The 19,366-nt window shown below is 41.8% G+C and overlaps 1 non-coding gene across 1 annotated transcript; it reads left to right on the top strand.

Annotated features, from left to right (window-relative positions):
* Window positions 1-632: 632 nt before the first annotated feature.
* On the top strand, window positions 633-795 carry LOC142447361 (U1 spliceosomal RNA). The gene has a single exon (XR_012784097.1). It is a non-coding gene; the product is annotated as a U1 spliceosomal RNA (small nuclear RNA).
* Window positions 796-19,366: the final 18,571 nt, after the last annotated feature.

The following is a 19,366-nucleotide window of genomic DNA, read 5'->3' as shown; positions in this document are numbered from 1 at the left end:
GTGTGCCAATTTTTTGCCAGTCGTAGGCTAGGATATAATCCAATGCCCCTATCAGTCCTGATAGTTTCCAGAAGGTGGTAATGAGATACCCAATGTTCAGATCCTTAAATAGACTCTATGCACCAAGGCTTGCAATGTCTACTCTGCTCATTGACTTTCTAAGGTATACTCAGTGAAATAGTAACTAATAAACAGTTCATGGCACAAATAGCTTCTATCTCAGATGCAAAGCAAAGGCCCTCAAATGTACCCAGTGTAGTCAGCAAAGGGTTCAGATTCTCTTCTGAAACAGTGATGGCTCTCAGAGCAATGGAATACGCCGATAGCAAAGTCAATCACCTGGACAGAGATAAGGATGCATACCCTAACCTAGGGACTGTAACCATTCCCTCAGAGTCTTTAGAAACATCTGACACCATGGAATGGAATCCTCCATGGCTTAAAATCAGGAAGGGTGTGGGATTGCATCTTCTCACTATACTTAGGAGATCTGTATGCTGAGCAAGTAATCAGAGAGGCGGGATTACATGAAGAAGACTATAGCATCAGGATGAGAGGAACCCTTGTTGGCAGCCTGATACATGTAGACAACACAACCTTGCTGGTTGGTTGTGTCCAGGTAAGTAGAAGTTCTGCTTACCTGGCAGGAGAGACGCCAGGATCACGAAGGTGGTTTTCCCAGGGCGAGGCTCATCCGTTGCACTATGGCTGTGGTGCCCTCGGTGATTTCCCCAAATGTAGCAAACTCAGCTGCACAAGTTATGGAGCGGGGGACTGAGTTCACGCTTTCGCCTGCAAAAATAAAGAAAGAGAAGTTGAAGCACTTGCTGATGAAGATGAAAAGCGGCAGCAGACCTCAGTGTGGATTACAACTCAAAGTAAAGGCGACCAAAGTCTGTACCAGTGGACCAATAGGTAACATCACGCTAAAGGGAGAAAAGGTTGAAGTTGTCAAGGATTTTGTCTTACTTGGATTCACAATCGATGCTCATGGAAGCAGCAGTCAAGAGATCAAAAGATGAGTTGCATTAGGTAAATCTGTTGTTCAAGAGCACCTTAGAGTATTGAAGAGCAAGGATGTTACTTTGAGGATGAAGGTGCCTCTGACCCACGGCATTTTCAATGTCTTATAGGTGAATGGAAGTTGGACACTGAACAAGGAAGACCCAAGAAGAACTGATGCAATTAATTTGTGGTGCTGATGAAGACTGATGGAAGTGCCAGGGGCTGCTAAAAGGACAAACTGGTCCGTCTTGGAAGAAGTACAGCCAGAGTGCTCCCGAAGCAAGGATGGCTAGAGTTTGTTATAGATACTTTGGACAGGTTTTCTGGAACTACTAGCCCCTGGAGCACAGCATGACGGGTAAAACAAAGCAGTCCCTCAGTGAGATGGGTTGACCCGGTGGCTGGGCTGGGGTACTAAATCCTCCCTGGCCCTTACCCCTACCCCCACTGAAGCCTAAATAGCTTCTGGACTTCTATTTAAACAAGTAGAACAATCCCATTTGGCCACTTGGATCTTGTATGAGGAAGCCTCTGCTGTCGGGCTCTAATTTCACAATGTCTTGCCTTTAGGGGTATTTCGAATAGAAGAAAATGTCTACCTCAATTATCCTTTCATTGAAATCCTTGAAACTTGTGTGGGTACATGCTGCCCCTCCAGCCTCTTCCAATAGTAAATCCGACGCTGTGCTCCCTTAAATATTTCCCATCTTTCTATTTCAGCTTATCTCGTCACCTTGTCTAATCTCTGAACTCTACATTCTTGGATTCTCAGTTCTAAGACCTTTGAAACAACTTTTGGATTAAGGGAGAGATCAGACTTAAATGGATAGACCAGCCATTCGGAGGGAACAAAACTGGAACTCTTAGTAAATTCTTTGCAGGCTGAGAACTAGGTGACAAATGCAGTGTTGCTATGGCTGCTGATCCCAGAATGCTACCCTAGAAACAGTGAATGTCATCAGAGATGTCGACTCCACTTGGTGAGGAGTACCCAACTTCACTGAATCTTGCTGCATGGGTTGTGGTCTATCCAGTGGCCTTAACTATTATCATGCATACTATAACACATATTAAGTCCAGTGAAATTCTAGTTTTAGAACATTAGGAGAGAGTTGGAGGAACCAAGTATGCTATTTTAAGGGCAGTCATTGATTTTGTGTTGTGATTACCTGTTGGGCTGTGATCCACATGGTTGGCAGTTCAAAACTACCAGCACTCCCATAAACTATTACAGTCTCAGAAACCCACGGTGGGTCACTATGAGTCAACACTGACTTCAATGGCAGTGAGTTTGGTTTTGGAAGAAATGATTTAAAAAAAAATAATTTTATTGGGGGCTCGTACAACTCATCACAATCCATGCATACATCCATTGTGTCAAACACATTTGTGCATTTGTTGCCATCATCATTTAAAAAAAAACATCTTACTACTTGAGCCCTCAACTTGAATATCAGCTTCTCATTTCTTCCCCTCCCTCTCCCTCCCTCCCTCCCCCACCCTCACCCTTGATAATTTATAAGTTTTTATTTTTCCATGTCTTGCACTGTCCGATGTCTCCCTTTACCCTGTTCTCTGTTGTCTATCCCCCTGGTAGGGGGTTAAAGGTAGGCCATGTTATCTGCTCCCCTTTTCTACCCCCACCTTCACCTTACCCTCCTGATAAGACTACTCTCAATATTGGTCCCAAGGAGTTTATCTGTCCTATATTCCCTGTGTTTCCAGCTCTTTCCTATCAAACTAAAACCCTGTCTTTATCTCAGTTGCTTTTAATTTGGTGGTGCGAGCCCTGTTAAATCTGTCAGTTAACTATTGGGCAGCCAATCTCAAGCTCAGCAGTTCAAACCCACCAGACATTCCACAGGTGAAAGTCGAGGCTATTTACTCCCATCAGGGTTTGCAGACTGTAAAGCCCTGTAGTGGGGCGCTGTGAGTTGGACTTGACTGGTTAGCAGTGGGTTGGTTTACTGTCCCTAAGCTTTGGCTCATGTTCCGACTACACAATCTCATCTTTTCTCAAGAGTATATTTGCCTTTCATGTCAGAGATTATGCCCCCAACTGCATCCACTTTCTGATCCTACTTATAAAGATATCCTTTCTCTTTGTAGGTACCCCTTTATTTCTATGTACCCTTTTGCCCCTATCTCTAAGGAATAGGTGACCCATATTTCCCCAAACCTTTTCAACTACCCTCTTCAAAGGATCTTCAAGTTAACTCTTTTCCTAATGATTCAGCTTCATTACCATTTTAAAAATCATTTTATTGGAGGCTCGTACAACTCTTATCAAATTATCTTTATAGATGAGGATGGGGAAATAGATTTATTTGCATATATTTATAGGCTTAGTATTAAGCTAGCAGATGGACACTGGGCCTCCACTCAAGTACTCCCTCAATGCAAGAATACTTCGTTCTATTAAACTGACATTCCATGACACTCACCTTCCTGACACGATCGCTGAAGATAAAGTGGGTGCATAAGCAAATGTGGTGAAGAAAGCTGATGGATCCCACTATCAAAAGATATAGCATCTAGGGTCTCAAACACCTGAAGGTAAAAAAGCGACTATCTAGCTCAGAAGCAACAAAGCCTACATGGAAGAAGCACACCAGCCTGTGCGATCATGAGGTGTCAAAGGGATCAGGTATCAAAGAACAAAAAATCATATCATTGTGTGCTCACCTCCCAGATACAATCACTGAAGACAGATGGGTGCATAAGCAAATGTGGTGAAGAAAGCTGATGGTGCCCGGCTATCAAAAGATATAGCATCTAGGGTCTTAAAGGCTTGAAGGTAAACAAGCAGCCACCTAGCTCGGAAGCAACAAAGCCTACATGGAAGAAGCACACCAGCCTGTGCGATCATAAGGTGTCAAAGGGATCAGTTGTAGGGCATCAAAGAACAAAATATCATATCATTGTGAATGAGGGGGAGTGCAGAGTGGGGATCCAAAGCCCATCTTTAGGCAAGTAGACATCCCCTTATCAGAAAGGTCTCAGGAGGAGACGAGGCAGTCAGGGTGCAGTGTAGCAACAATGAAACATACAACTTTCCTCTAGTTCCTGAATGCTTCCTCCCCACCCACTATCATGATCCCAATTCTGCCTTACAAATCTTACTAGACCAGAGGATGTACACTGGTACAGATATGAACTGGAAACACAGGAATCTGGGGTGGATGATCCCTTCAGGACCAGTGGTGAGAGTGATGATACCAGGAGGGTGGGGTGGGAAGGGAGAACCAATTACAAGGATCTACATATAACCTCTTCCCTGGGGGATGGACAACAGAAATGTGGGTGAAGGGAGACATAGGACAGTGTAAGATATGACAAAATAATAATTTCTAAATTATCAAGGGTTAATGAGGGAGGGGGGAGCCGGGAGGGAGGGGAGAAATGAGGAGCTGATGCTAGGGGCTTAAGTGGAGAGCAAATGTTTTGCGAATGATGAGGGTAATGAACGTAAAAATGTGCTTTATACAATTGATGTATGTATGGATTGTGATAACAGTTGTATGAGCCCCCAATAAAATGATTTTTAAAAAGAGAGAGTATAATTAAACTTTCTTAGCTTACCCTAAAAAGGCTGAACTATAAAGAACAAGAAGGAGGAGAAGGAGGAGGAGGAGAAGGTTTATACATGGAAAAAAACATTTTGAGCTACATTAGTCAAATACACACCATTTCCAAGAAGAGGTAAAGTATGGTTTTATTCAAGAAAATGTTTCTCTGATTCCTCATCTATGAGGGGGTGCTTCAAAGGTTCATGGAAAACTGGAATTTAAGAGACTTCTCTTAATATATAAACATAGGTTGTGGTTACCATAATCCAGAAGAAAATCAAAACACAATTTCTCAAAGAAATAATGAATTTCAACAATAATATGCTTTATATTATCATATTCCTTTTCAGAGATGCTTCTGTAAGTACATTAGTCTACGATGCATTGAACAATAGCATTATTGTTACACCAACCCTCTTGCGGCCATTTTATTTTCCCCTCTTGAATTGTGCCCGTGGGGCCCCAGTGAGCGAGAGAGACATTTCCAACAGTGTGCCAGATTGCTGGGATGACTCTTCCCAGAGACATAGTCACTTAAGTCATTTGAAATGATCAGGCTTTCAGAGCCCAGAGAACGACATCATTTCTAGATCTGAAGCTTTACGTCCTATTTCAGGGAAAGACAGCTTAGTGCCTCTGAAAACCTCCCCAAATGATCAGCCTTAGGAAGGAAGAGGGGTCGATGCTGGTACTGCTTAATTCATGGGAGTCAAAGAACTCTGGAGTTACATTTTTTCCCTTTAGCAACTTTTATGCAACATTATTTCAAAATCGGTTTTAAGAGTATTCAGTTATTGGCAACAACTCCGGTGGGTACCTGTTAATTCGGAGGCTAAAGTGATAAACAATGATGCTTTAAAACCATGATGTCCCACACATGAGGGGACATTACGGGAGGAATGGAGGGTGGAAGGAAAATGCAGGAGGGCCTCCTGGCTGCAGTTTCCATCAGTCTCAGTTCTGCTATGTAACTTGGGGAAGCCATGCTACTTCTTTGAGCATCGCCAAAATAAAAATGCTGGACGACAATCATGCTGAGGAGTCCCCTGGCAGATCACCTCAAATGGCTTATAACCCAGTGACCATTTATTGAATAAATGTTGACTGAGTAGGCTTCTACTGATACAGTGGGTTAGGAGTTGGGCAGCTAACTCGTGGTCAGCATCTCTAACCCACCAGCTACTCTGCAGGAAAAAGATGAGGTTTTCTGCTCCCATAAAATTTACACCCTTGAAAACCTTAATATTTACCGTCCTTATATGGTCGCTCTGAGCCAGAATTGACTACATAGCAGTGAGTTTTTTTTATTTTTGAATTTTTTTAAGTAGACTTCTGTGTTAGTCTGGGTACATTAGAGAAACAATGTATAAGAAAGAGTTTTATATAAAGGTTAAGTGCACATCAAGAAAACATCCCAACCCAGTGCTGCCCAAGCCCACAAGTCCAACATTAGCCCCTATGACCAACGCCAATCCACAAAGTCCTCCTCCCTCTCAGAAAACACACGCAATGATGCCGACTGCAGGAGGAAAACCGAGTCAGTGATTGTGTAAGCATCTCAGCGCTGGCAGGGGTCTGCACACGTGTGCTTCAGTATGCAGGGCTGCTTTGGGGTTGATCCATGCATCTTCTCCTAGAGGATGTCTTTCAGGAAGTGAGCCTTACCAGCTGAAGCAGGGAACTGGCTAAGGCAACTGCACCCTAGTCCAACCATCAGAAAACAAGAGACCTGAGAACTGGAAAGGTGAGGGTCACCAAGCCATTTATTGCTCCGCCCTTCAATTAACCCCACACGTGTGTATAGGCCAGGTTGGCACAATAACTAGCTACCTCACCTCCTAAGGACTACATATACAGTTATCTGATTTAATGGTCCCAACTCTGCCTGACAGTTGATATTATCCCCACACCACAGATGAGAAAACTTTGGCTCAGACTTTAAATCACCATTTCTGGAAAGAGAAAGAGGCCAAGTATGACTTTTAAAAAATATTTCTCCAATTCATCATATATGAGGGGTATTTCAAAGGCTCATGGAAAGCTGGAATTTAAAGACAATGGGATGTTTCCATGAACATTTTGAAGATCCCTTATATATCCCAAAGTGGGAAGGAGGTTCATTGGTTGAAATGGGTGCTAAAATAATATAAAATAGCTATCAAAATAGATTAAATGGACATAGATAGGTGCTGTGAATTTAGTCTAGCCTATTTTACTATAAAATACAAGTTTCTAATGATTGTGCACATTTAAGAAGGTATCAGCAGAGAGCCCAGAGTCAAGGAACATGATATAAACCGTTTCCTTTTGATATCATTCATTCCCTGAATCACATAACAAATATCAGCTTGAAACATCTGATGATAACCTGGTTAGTGGAAAATTTAGAACCCTAACTTACCAAGACATGAATGAATACTGGAAAATGTCTAGAGGGCCACAGACAAGCTTTGGGTGGAAATTTGTCAGCACTGATGCTATTGGTAAAAAGCCCTTTGGTGCTAACCGCTGTGGTGACAGGAAGATGAATGACCTCTGGCCCCTCCAGAGCTGTTCCTGATACAGTGAGCAGTGAGCTAGTTACGCTGTGGGGGAAATGACAGAAAGTGATCAACTTATGAATTTTTGAATTCGTAAAAGCATCGGAAGCCCACCTCATTTGGTTAGTGACAACATCTGTCTTGTTACAGGTGGACCATGGTTTTACCCAGATGGAGAAACATGAAAGATTTCAATGTATATAGGCTGTCTTAATGACTGAGTTTGAGAAATTCTTTCTTTGCTTTGTGCTTCAGGCCAGCTGGCATCCTCCCTGTTCTTCACCAACAAGGAGGAACTTTATGATGTAGAATGCAAAGCTGACAAGCAGTCCATCTTCAGCCAGCATTTCGGTCATGACCCTCAGCCCAGGTACGGAAAAGACCCTGAGTGGGTGGCCCTTGCCAAAGCGAGCTGCCAAAAATTCTCATGAGCCCAAGGACTGGCCCGCATTTAGAAGGATGGCTTATTTGGACAGAAATTTTCTCCATTCCACCGTCTACACCCCACTAGGAAAGGGGGGTTGCCATCTTCTACCCCTGGGCCTCATGAGGGATCTTCAATGCAATCCAGGAGAGTTTAGGGGATGTCCCTGCAGTTGGAGCACCTTGGGGGTGAGACCTTAAAAGGTTAAATCAATCATAGGGAGCGGGGTGGAAGGCTGTATCAGACAACTAACTCAAGTCCTGTCTGTTCTTAGATCAAGTATGTGCCTAATACCTAGGTATGGTATCAGATATGTAATTCCGGGAAGCGATGGAGTAAAAAGTAATTGTTTTAGAAGGGAACTTGATCTTGGAAACCCTCTGGTGCCCATCATTCCCATCTGTGCAATTAGTATTTCCCTCCCTGTCTCAAGATCATTTCCCAGAAGCCTGGGTTTTGTCCTGAGCCTCCCACCAAGTGCTACTTGCAACCAAGTTGCCATTATCCCAAGCCCAGCGGGTGACTAAAAGATAACAGGACGCAAGCTGACACTGATCGAGGGGAAATCACTAGGGAGAAGGGATGGATGACGACGCCACTGCTGAGCCCAAGTTGTACCCAATTCCTTCTTTAGCCACTCAATTTACATTGATCGATGAGCTCTGTGTGGCCACGTGGCCATGGGCCACGGGTCTGTTCTCAGAATCGGTGAAAAGTTTTGAGAGTGGAGATAGGCCTGACTTTCCACCACGGCAATCCGTTTTGCTTCTATTCCGACTCCTATCATTTCATAGGAGTCGAAGCCATTTCGTGAATCCTCTCTCGCTATTTCCTCGCGATATCCCACCTCCCTCTCCTCTCTGCGGCATCGGGAAGAGATACGAACAGTATCATTTCCATGGTCTGCTTTTCTTCCCAGCTCTGTCCTGAAATCTCGCCTTCCTTTGGAGAGTTGGTTCCCATTCTGTCTGAGAGCGTCCGTCCTGCCTCCTCCACTCAGTCTCACTCAGGTCCCTTCTTCCCCTGGTCTGGGAATGGAGATGATAGAGACCCATGTAGATCCCCTTACCTTCAGATGGCCCTCCCCATGACCTATCTTTCCTTCTCCTTTGCCTAAGGGCTAGTCTGCCATCTTGAATGTCAGGAAAGGAACCCCAGGAAGAATGCAGTGCACCCTCGATTGACCCTTGGTAGATAGTGTGCCATTTCATTTTGTTATTGCTTTGACCCTATTCTTGGTCTTACATGGTCTACCTTCAAATTTCTATTTGATGATAAATTTGCTCTTTTGTTTTTCATACTGAAAAGGTGGCATGGTCTCAGGAGCCAAAAACAAGCAGAAATTTCCTAAGAAAGTGACCTTCCAGGCAAAGTATACCCTTTACCACAGAATCTGGGCTGTTGGCCTTACCACTCTGACATAGGGCGGAACAACAAAGAGATATGAAGTGGCCCCACCGACAGTGACTGTTAGTGAGACCCAGAGCAGGAGTCTCCTGGGAATCTACAAAATCTGAAGTGAGAGGAGTCAAGTTTAAAAATGAGGGAGCATCGGAAGCACAAGGTCAACTGTGAAGCATGGTGGCGCCTGCATCTCAAAGCTGTCCTCTCACCTCTTCTGGTTGCAGGCAACTGGTGGATCAGAACCAGCAGCTAGCAAATGTAGGAACAAGGGAGCTTAGAAAGAACTCTATACCCCCTGCAGTTCTTCACCTGGAGTGGGAGGGGATCTCTTATCATAATAGAATTTCTGCCCTTGGGCTACAATTAATAACAGGCTAGTTTTAATGACTAACATGAAGCAACTGTCATTTAAGGGAAAAGTGAAATTTTGCCTATTGCCTAAGAAAGACTAGAAGGATCTTGAAGCCGTTCTGAGCTTTCCACCCAGTGGCAAGGGAAAGAGCCTTCCCCCTGAAAACATTTTAAGAGAGAACGGGAAACCAAATTTAATGCATTTTCTAGACAGTTCTTGGGAATCTTGTTTGTACAATTCATTAGTTACAATCATCTCTGGGTCTGATTGATCTTGGTAATTACCTTCTGAGACATGTTGCTGTCTTTCTTTATTGCACTTAGAGTGTTTGGGGGTTATGGGCTGTTGATACGGGAGGGGGCTTCATTTGAAAACTATCTCTGGTTGATTCATTTAAATTTATTTTAACGGATTGCAATTTGGCCTTCATGAATAAACAGAGTGTTCTCCAGCTGGTGAATGTTATGGGAATTTCCTCAAAATGGTTCAGCCCATGCAGTTTGGCCTGAATATGAGCCCCCTCCCACCAGCACCCTTCCCTCCTGCCATACACAATGTGCACACATGCTCGCAGACACTAAGAATTGCACTTACCCACATGCCCACAGCTTGGTTCCCAGAAGAGCTCTCAGTTTTGCAAGCGTAATTATTTATGCATTCCCACTCATTCTCTGGGACATTGGAAGCCACACACTCTGCATAGACAATGTTGAAACTAATACGAAAGTTTAGTTCACTTTATTTCCATAATTTTTTGCATATTCTTGGTCCATTTTAGTCCCTCTCTTCTAGTATGTGTTTACTGTAGCCTTGGGGCAAGGAGATCTATTAAATGATAAGGATCCAATATAATCCTAAGGTCACCAAGTAGGGTCATCATAATAGTGGAACCTATTTTTCCCCTATAAATTGGAGAAAAGGGGGGATTCTACATCAAATAAGATGTAACCACAATTATTTGATTTCTACACTGTTTTCCTTGCCCCATAAAGCTCATGAACCAGGTGGTCTTTGGGTAACACCCAATAGAGAATACACCTACCTATTCTTCCCTCCAATAAGCCCCTACCCACTCACCCCCAAACAAGGAGTACTCCAAGGTGTCAGAATATCAGAAATGTAGAGTGTCCAATACTGGCCTCATGCCAAAATAAAGATCTTTGAGGTTTTTGTTTTGTTTTTTTCCCCCGTATCCAGGCTCAAATCAACAAGGTAAACCTTAGAGGAAGACTTAGGGCTAAATAGAGTGGAAGTGATCCTAGTGTAATCTTTATCTCTGCTACCCCTAGCTGAAGCAACACAGACCTTGGGAAGTGCTGGTCTACCATTCAACATCAAGCTGCCAGCTGTATTTAAACATAATATAACCTGCCCACAAGGAGCCCTGGTGGTGCTAAACCACACACTTGGTGGTTCAAACCCATCAGCCACTCTGCCAGAGAAAGAGACAGATGCTGCTGTCAGCCCCTGTAAAGAACCACAGTGTCACAATGTGGTACAAAGTCTCGATGAGACTCTGAAACTTGCTCTTCAACACAAACTCGCTAATGAAGCAAAAGGCTTCAAAGGTTGACTCCAAAATATAAAGTAACGCATTTGAAGGCATAGGCAAAGATATAGAGCTACCAAGCCCAAAGGAAAGAACATGCTTAGCATTTCTCAAACTGAAAGAACGGAAGAAACAATTCAAACAGCAGGTTACCATGTTGAAGGATTCAATGTGCAAAATATTCAATGACACAAGAGGCATCCAAAAAAATGGAGTCACTGTCCCATTAAGACATTGGTTGATATTCAACCATTTCAAGAGGTAGTATATGATCAGAAAAGTATTCAAGAAAATATTGAAAGAAGTCCAAGTTGCACTCAAAGCGTTGAAGAAAAGTAAGGTTGCAGAAAGCCACAGAAGCTAATTGAAATGTTTCAATAGGAGCCCTGGTGGCTTAGCGGTTACACATTGGGCTGCGACCTGCAAGGTCAGCAGTTTGAAACCAGGAGCCGCTCCTCAGGAGAAAGATAGGCTCCTGTAACGAGTTATAGTCTTGGAAACTCGCGGGGGGGGCAGTTTGACCCCGTCCTGTAGGGCACTGTTGGGTTGGCATCCATTCGGGGGCAGTGAGTTTGATTTGGTTCGGCTCACACAGATAAAAAAAAAAAAAGAAATGTTTCAATAAATGGATTCAAAGCAGAATGTGTTCGCTTGTCTATGCCTAGAAATTAGAAGATAGCTACCAAGCCAATCATCTGAGAAACATATTTAGGTCCATTGCAAAGAAAGGTGACCCAACATAATTCATAGATGATTTAGCTATATCAAAATATCACACACAGTTGAAAATGTTTCTGATGATGATTCCAAAACAGTTGAAGAAGCACACCTACAAGGAACTGCCAGAAATGCAAGCCAGTGGTAGAAGAGGATATGGAATGAGGAATATCATTGCTAATGTCACGTGGATGCTGGGTGATATTTACCTGTGTTTTATTGACTACACAAAAATATTCCGCTGTGTGGTTCATAGTAAATTAAGGATAACACTGCAAAGAAGGGGAGTTCCAGACAATAAAATTGTTCTCATACAAAGGTATGTATAACCCAGCAGGTAGTTTATTGAAATAGAAGACACTGAGTCGTTTAAAGAGGAACCATGGTGGCATAGTGATTACAAGTTGGGCTACAATCCTCATGGTCAGCAGTTCAAAACCACCATCATCTTTGATGGAGAAAAACTGGGCTTTCTATTCCTGAAAACAGTTATGGTCTCAGACACCCACAGTGGGAGTCACGATAAGTCAACACTGACTCTATGGCAGTGAGTTTGATTTGGTTCGGAGTTATTTGAAATCAGGAAAGACGTGTCTCAGGGTTATATCATTTCATCCAACTCATTCAATCGGCATGGTGAACAAATATTTTTGAGAAGCTGAGTGTGGTGGTTACATAAGCTGCTGTCAATTTGTGAGGATTAAAAATGAAGGGGTGGAGTCTGGCCTGTCTATCAAGATATAACCAATAAGGTCTCTGTGTGGGCATGACCTTCTCCTGAGAATTCCGGGAATTCCTGTATTTCTTCCTTGGAGGCGGGAGACACTTCTCTTTCTCTGCTCACTTCTTGTGAGACATCCCTGAGAAAAAGCCACATAAACCTATCCTGTTGCAGCCCTGGGAACTGGAGGAACCACATGGAAACCCCTGCCAGTGCTGAGATGCTTCTACGACACTGAATTTGCACCCACTGGCCTGCAATCTTCCTGCATTCAGCGACACTGCACATGTTTCATGAGTCTGAAGAGTACTTCATAGGTTGGTATCTGACTTATGGACTTGATCTGGACTGGGTTGGGATTTTTTCAATATTCATCTGCTTTTGTGTATAAACCTCTTTTTACACACATATGTGTCTATGAATTTAGTTCTCTAGTCTACCCAGACCAACACACTGAGCTATATGAAAAAGTATCCCGATTGGAGAAAGACTCATTAATAATATGAAGTATGCAAGTCACACAACCTTGCTTCCTAAAAGCAGAGAAGACTTGATGAAGATCAAAGACCCCAGCCATCAGATTGAGTTACACCTCAACATAAGGATAACAAAAACCTCACAATTGTATCAATAATTAACATCATGATAAAAGACCAAAAAATTGAAAATGTCAAGGATTTCATTTTACCTAGATGCACTGTGCACACCCATGGAGCGGCAGTCAAAAAATCCAATGACACCATGCATTGGACAAATCTGCTGCACAAGACTGCTTTAAAATGTCAAAAAGCCAAGATGTCACCTTGAAACTATGGAGCACCTGATCTAAGACAGGGCACTTTCAATTGTTTTATATACATGCAAAATCTGGCCAATAAATAAGGAAGACCATATATTTATAAAATAGTTATCTGAATTTGCCTGATGCCATAAAAGGCTTTCCACAAGTACAATCGTCTTATGATTCCAATGTAGTTTCACAACAGTGACGCTTTAGCTATTAACTCAAAGGCTGGTGTTTGAACCCGCCCAGGGGGCTCCGAGGAAGAAACACCTGGTGATAGGCTCCTGTAAAGATAAAAGCCACAGGAGCTGATGCCAGGGCTCAATAGAAAGTAAATGCTTAGAAAATGATGATGGCAACATATGTACAAAAATACTTGATAAAATGGATTGTTATAAGAGCTGCAAGAGCCCCCAACAAAATGATCTTTAAATTAAAAAACAAAACAAAGAAACAAAAAAGTCATTGCCATCAACTCAATTCTGATTCACAGAGGCCCTCTATAGAGTTTCTGAGACTATATATCTTTACAGGAGCAGACAGCCTCATATGTCTTCCACAGAGTTGCCAACAGGTTTGAACCAAAAACATTGTGGTTAGCACAATGCCTACCCCACCAGAGTTCAGCACAGCCTAGAAAATCCCATCAGGCAGTTCTACTCTGTCACGTGAGGCTACTATCGTTGAAAATCAAATTGATGGTACTTCACCCATGCAACAAAAGCCTTGAGGTGGTTCAAAGTGTGTCACTTATACCTCGGAAAGAAAAACAAATAACTATGTTGGATTCAAAAGCAGTTGTGTAAGCAGAAAAAATGAAATTTTTTCCTTTATTTTCTTTACAATGTACTATTTTATTTTATATTTATTCTATTTCTTTTCTTCATGATTTAAATGTTTTCCTGATTAGTCATCCCAGTTTAATGGACTCATGAGAGATATATAAAGTAAGTGGATTTTGAGTAGAGGAACATCAGAAAAGATGAAACTGCATAACTACCTTCTTCAATCTTTAGATTACCTGATGTAAATTATAGTTATAGTCCACTAATCACGGAGGGAAGAGATCCAAACTGAGAAGCTAATAACCATAAATTCAGCCAGGATGAGGACAAGACAATGGAGACAAACTAGAAATACAGGCAGGAAGTCTGAAAAATCTGCAAATATTAGCTGTAGATTTACCAATATTTTATCTCACAATTTTCTCTCTGCAATTACTAACATCAGATCATTCAAGTACATGTTTGTGGTAGTTATATAATTGTTCATTTGAGAGGATTATGAGTGAAGGGGTAGAGTCTAATCTGTCAATCAGATCATAGCCAATTAGCCTTCTGTGTGGGCATCACCTTCTTCTAAGAATTCTGGGAAATCTGGTATTCCCTCCTTGGAAGTGCAAGACTCTCTGCTCACACCCTGGGAGACATAGAGGCTGACAAGACACATGGACCCACACTGATGCAGAGACCCCTGCCAGCGCGGAGATATTTCCAATGACACTGGATCCAAGGACTTACTACCCACTGGAGTGTGATCCTCTACATTTGGCATCATTGCATGTATTTAGTGAGTCTGAAGAGGACTATAGATTAGTATCGCACATATGTGCTAATATCAGACTTATAGACTTGATCTGGACTGGTTTGGGATGTTTTCTCAATGTTCAATTGCTCTTGTATATAAATCTCTTTCTTATACACATATGCGTGTCCATGGATTTGTTTTTCTAGTCTACCCAGGCTAATACAATGTTCTATACTCGACATTTTACATAATTCTTCCATATTTAATTATAACATTTGATCTTTAGACTATACTACTATTTCCATTTTTCAGATCAAGGCACCACAAGACCAAAACAAATTATATTTTCTGTCCAAGAGTTTTTTTGGAGCTGAGACTCCACTCTAGGTCCTACTGGTCTGATGAGATCTCTGAAGGAACAGTCCCTGAGCCTTGGGATAACATCAAAGGGGCCATCTCTACCATTAGGAAACTCCAGTGTCATCATCCCCCAGCTCACAAAAATAACCAGCATTCATAAACTGGGCACATGATTCAATATCCATTTCCAACAATGCTGACATAAAGTATATGGATGACATGACATCTGGTCTAAAGAGAATCACCAATAAAGGAGAGCAAATCTCCCAGAGAGTGCCTTCATGCATACTGTAGCCTCTGGAAGTCCCAGAGAGATGACCATTAAAGATGCCCGAATAAAGGATCTTGACTGGGAGTGGAATAATTGGACATTTCAGAACTGAAATAACCAGGTATAGAAAACCAATCAGTTCTGAAATGCATTGTTAAAATACAATCCAAACCTACTGTCACTGAATCAACTCCAGCTCACTGCAGTCTTTTGTAGGGTTTCCAAGTTGACAAAGTTTCCAAGTTGACACAAGAAGGTCTCATCTTCTCCCAAGCGAGGCTTCTCCAAAAGACCACTGTACGCATTAAAGAGCCAAGATGTCACTTTGAGAACTCACATATACCTGACACATAAACTGGTATTTCCAATTATGTCATATGCATGCAAACACTGGTCAATGAATAAACAAGCTCAGAGGAGAAATAGTGCCATTGAACAATGGTGTTGGCAAAGATTACTGAATATAACATGGACTTCCAGAAGAACAAACAAATATGTATTGGAAGAAGTACAGTCAGAAAATTCTTTGAAAGGGAGAATGGCAAGATTTCATCTGATGGCCCTTGGACAGATTATGTAGAGGGACCAATCTCTGGAGAAGGACATCATGGCTGGTAATGGAGAAGATCAATGAGAAAGAGAAAGATCTTCCATGAGATGATTCACACCATGACGGAAACAATCTGCTCACGCATCGCAATGATTGTGAGGATGACACAGGATTGTTCAGTCTTTCCCTCTATTGTACATCGAGTCACTATTCGTTAAATCTGAAGGCAGCAAGATTTTAAAACATGAAATATTACAATCTATTCTGTTTAGAATACTTGGTTGTTTTTTTTATTTCCTAGTTGCAACATGACTTACACAAACCCTTTTTTAAGTAACCAGCATTTGATTATCTACTTCAGCAAAGTTTTTCAAGACTTGTTTTATATTAGTGATGCTTGGTGGCTAGATTTAATTGGTCTGCCTTCTCAAAACCAGATAGCCATACTCCTGAGTGCCTCTGAAAATATTTGACCAAAGAAGAACCTCTCTGCTTTCTCCAGGGATCACCAAATATTTATATATTAGATTGAATTGAAATAAGTTCCAAGGCATTAGGTTTATTGAGACTGGTTTTAAGCAATGATAAATGGTATTACTAGTCAATTGTCTCTTTTATCTGGAAAGCTGAGGTTAGACCACTTACCAGAAAGCTCTAAAAACTTGGCTAAAGAAATTGCACTTCTGAAAGCCCTCTAATTAAGAATATTAACTTATTTTCCATTTTTTACCTCTATTTCATGTAAAAGAATGTGTACTTTTCTCATTGGTTAAGAAAATAAAACACTTTAAGCCTGGGATACTTGTCAGCGATCAAAAATCCTGTCAAAGGATCATTTGTTACCCAGCTCTTAGTGGGCAGCATTCAGCCGTCAGTGAGTTCAGAGCCTGCTTTGCCTAGAGAATGCCCTCACTCAAAACTGTCCTTTGGGATCAGAGACCACCTGCGTTCAATGTTTGATGAATAGAAGGGTATAAAAGACTGGGTCTTCTAGCCCCAACTCAGGAAAATTCTACCAGGGAAGTTCTGGCTCCAGAACTCCCCCATGGTGCTGGCCAAGACGAACACTGGGGAAAAGGAATAGTGATCCACTTCTGAGGGATTATCCACTGAAAACTTTGTGAATAGCAGTCGAACGTTGCCTGATGTAGAGCCAGGAGATGAGCCCCCTAGGTTAGAAGTTACTCAAAAAGTGCTGGTGGAAAAGTTGCCTCCTCAAAGTACAATCAACTCCAATAACATGGACAGAACCTTCATGTGCTGATGGGGCAAAACTCAAAGTGAGAGCACACAGCTGGGAATACTGGTTAATAGCCAAAAGGTAGAAAGTATGAAGTATGAATCTAGGGTATCGATCTAGGGTAACTGGAATTTGTCAAAAATAATAGAATGGAATGCATTTATTGATATCATAGTCATTAGTGAACTGAAATAAGCTGGTATTGAGCACTTTGAGACAGACAATAATATGATTTATTATGACAAGAATGGCAAATTGCATTCATCATCACACATCACACTCATCAGAAAAATTTAATATCTATCTTGACGTACAATGCTGTATGTAATAGTATACTATCTACAAGCATACAAGGCCCCAATCACTAAGACTAATGATGAAAAAAATTGAAGAATTCTATCAGTTCCTTCAGTTTGAAATTGAGTAAACATGTACTCAAGAGGCACTGATAATTACTGATGTGTGGATGAGAAAGTTGGAAACAAAGAAGAAGCATCGGTCGTTGGAAACTATGGCCTGGGTGATACAAATGAGGCTGGAGATCCCCCGATATAATGTTGCAAGACTAATGGTTTCTTCATTATGAATACTACTTTTTACAACATAAACTGTGACTATACCTGTGGACCTCACCTGATGGAAAACACAGAAATCAAATTGACTACATCTGTGGGAAGAGGCAAGGGAGAAGCACAGTATGATCAGCCCAAACAAGGCCAGGGGCCAATTGTGGAACATACTATAAATTGCTCCCATGCAAATTCAGGTTGAAGATGGGAAAAAAATTAAGTCCATAAGAGTCAAAATACAACCTTGAGTATATCCCACCTTAATTTAGAAAACATCTGAAGAACATATAGAATACATTGAACACAAATGACTAAATACCCAATGCGCTGTGGGATGGCATCAAGAACACAATCCCAGAGTGGAGACCCAAAGCCCATCTATAGAAAATTGGACACCCCCTTACAGAAAAGTCACAAGGAAGAGAGGAGTCAGTCAGAGTGCAGTACACAACTTTCCTCTAGTTCTTTAATGCTTTTCCCCTCCCACTATCATGTCTCCAATTCTACCCTACAAATCTGACTGGATTGGAGCATGTACACCGGTATAAGTAAGAGCTTGCAACACAGGGAATCCAGGACAGACAGACCCCTTGGAACCAATAATGTGAGTAGTGATACCAGGAGGGGAAGGGGAAGATGGGGGGAGAAAGGGAAATCCTATCACAATGATCGACATATAACCCCTCCCAGGGGTACAGGAAAGTGAAAAGTGGGTGAAGGGAGACAGCAGTTGGTATAAGACATGAAAAAAATTATAAATTACCAAGGGTTCATTAGGGAGGGAGGTGGGAAGAATGAGCTGACACCAAGGACTCAAGTAGAGAGAAAAATGTTTTGAAAATGATGGCAACATACATACAAATGTGCTTGACACAACAGATATATGTATGGATTATGATAAGAGCTGAAAGAGCCCCCAATAAAAATGATTTAAAAAATAATAACATGATCCATGAAGAAAGCAAAAATTCCCTTAAAAAGACAGGAAAGAAAGAAGTAGCCAAAGTGCGTGTCTCAAGACACACCACAACTTACATTAGCTAAATAAAATGAAGGAAATGCTCTTCTCTGCCCCCAGGATGAAAACATCATGAACTCCATGCAGCTGTTTGAAGACGTCGTCTAGTAGTGCCACCTCAGCCCCCAGGGAGACAGCATCCTGCCAGGACAGCCTCTGCAGGAAACTCTTCTAATATAGTGACACACAACGAACTCTTTGCGCGCTCTTCTCTCTCTCTCTCTCTCTCTCTCTCTCTCTTACACACACACACACACACACACACACACACCATTCCTTGGGAAGGGAAAAAAAAAAGAAAATGGAGGAAAAGATGACGTAAAAGGCTGAACAGGAATTCTCAAAGAGTAGCTTAGGAATAGAAAGTAGAGTATTATAATGAAAAGTATAAACACCAGAGTATTATAATAAAATATGTAAACACCTGAAGTCAGAAAGTCAAAAAGCAAGAACATGCTGAGCATGTCAAGCAGAAAGAACTGAAGAATACATCAAGCCTTGAGTCTCAATATTCAAAGATTCTATGGGCAGAATATGGAATGTTGCAAGTAACATCAAAGGAAGATGCAAGCAATGCACAGATTCACTGTGCCCAAAATAACTGAGTAATAATCAACCACTTCAAGAGGTAGTATGTGTGTGTGTGTGTGTGTGTGTGTGTGTGTGTGTATGAATGATCAAGAACTAATGGTATTGAAGAAAAACTCAAATTTGAACTAAACACCTTAGCAAAAAGCAAGGCCCTGGGCATTGATGGAATACCAAT

This window comes from Tenrec ecaudatus, chromosome 4, assembly GCF_050624435.1.
Source record: "Tenrec ecaudatus isolate mTenEca1 chromosome 4, mTenEca1.hap1, whole genome shotgun sequence".
NCBI classification, from domain to species: Eukaryota; Metazoa; Chordata; class Mammalia; order Afrosoricida; family Tenrecidae; genus Tenrec; species Tenrec ecaudatus.
Note: the sequence above shows the minus strand (reverse complement) of the source record. Positions and strands in the feature narration are given on the sequence as shown.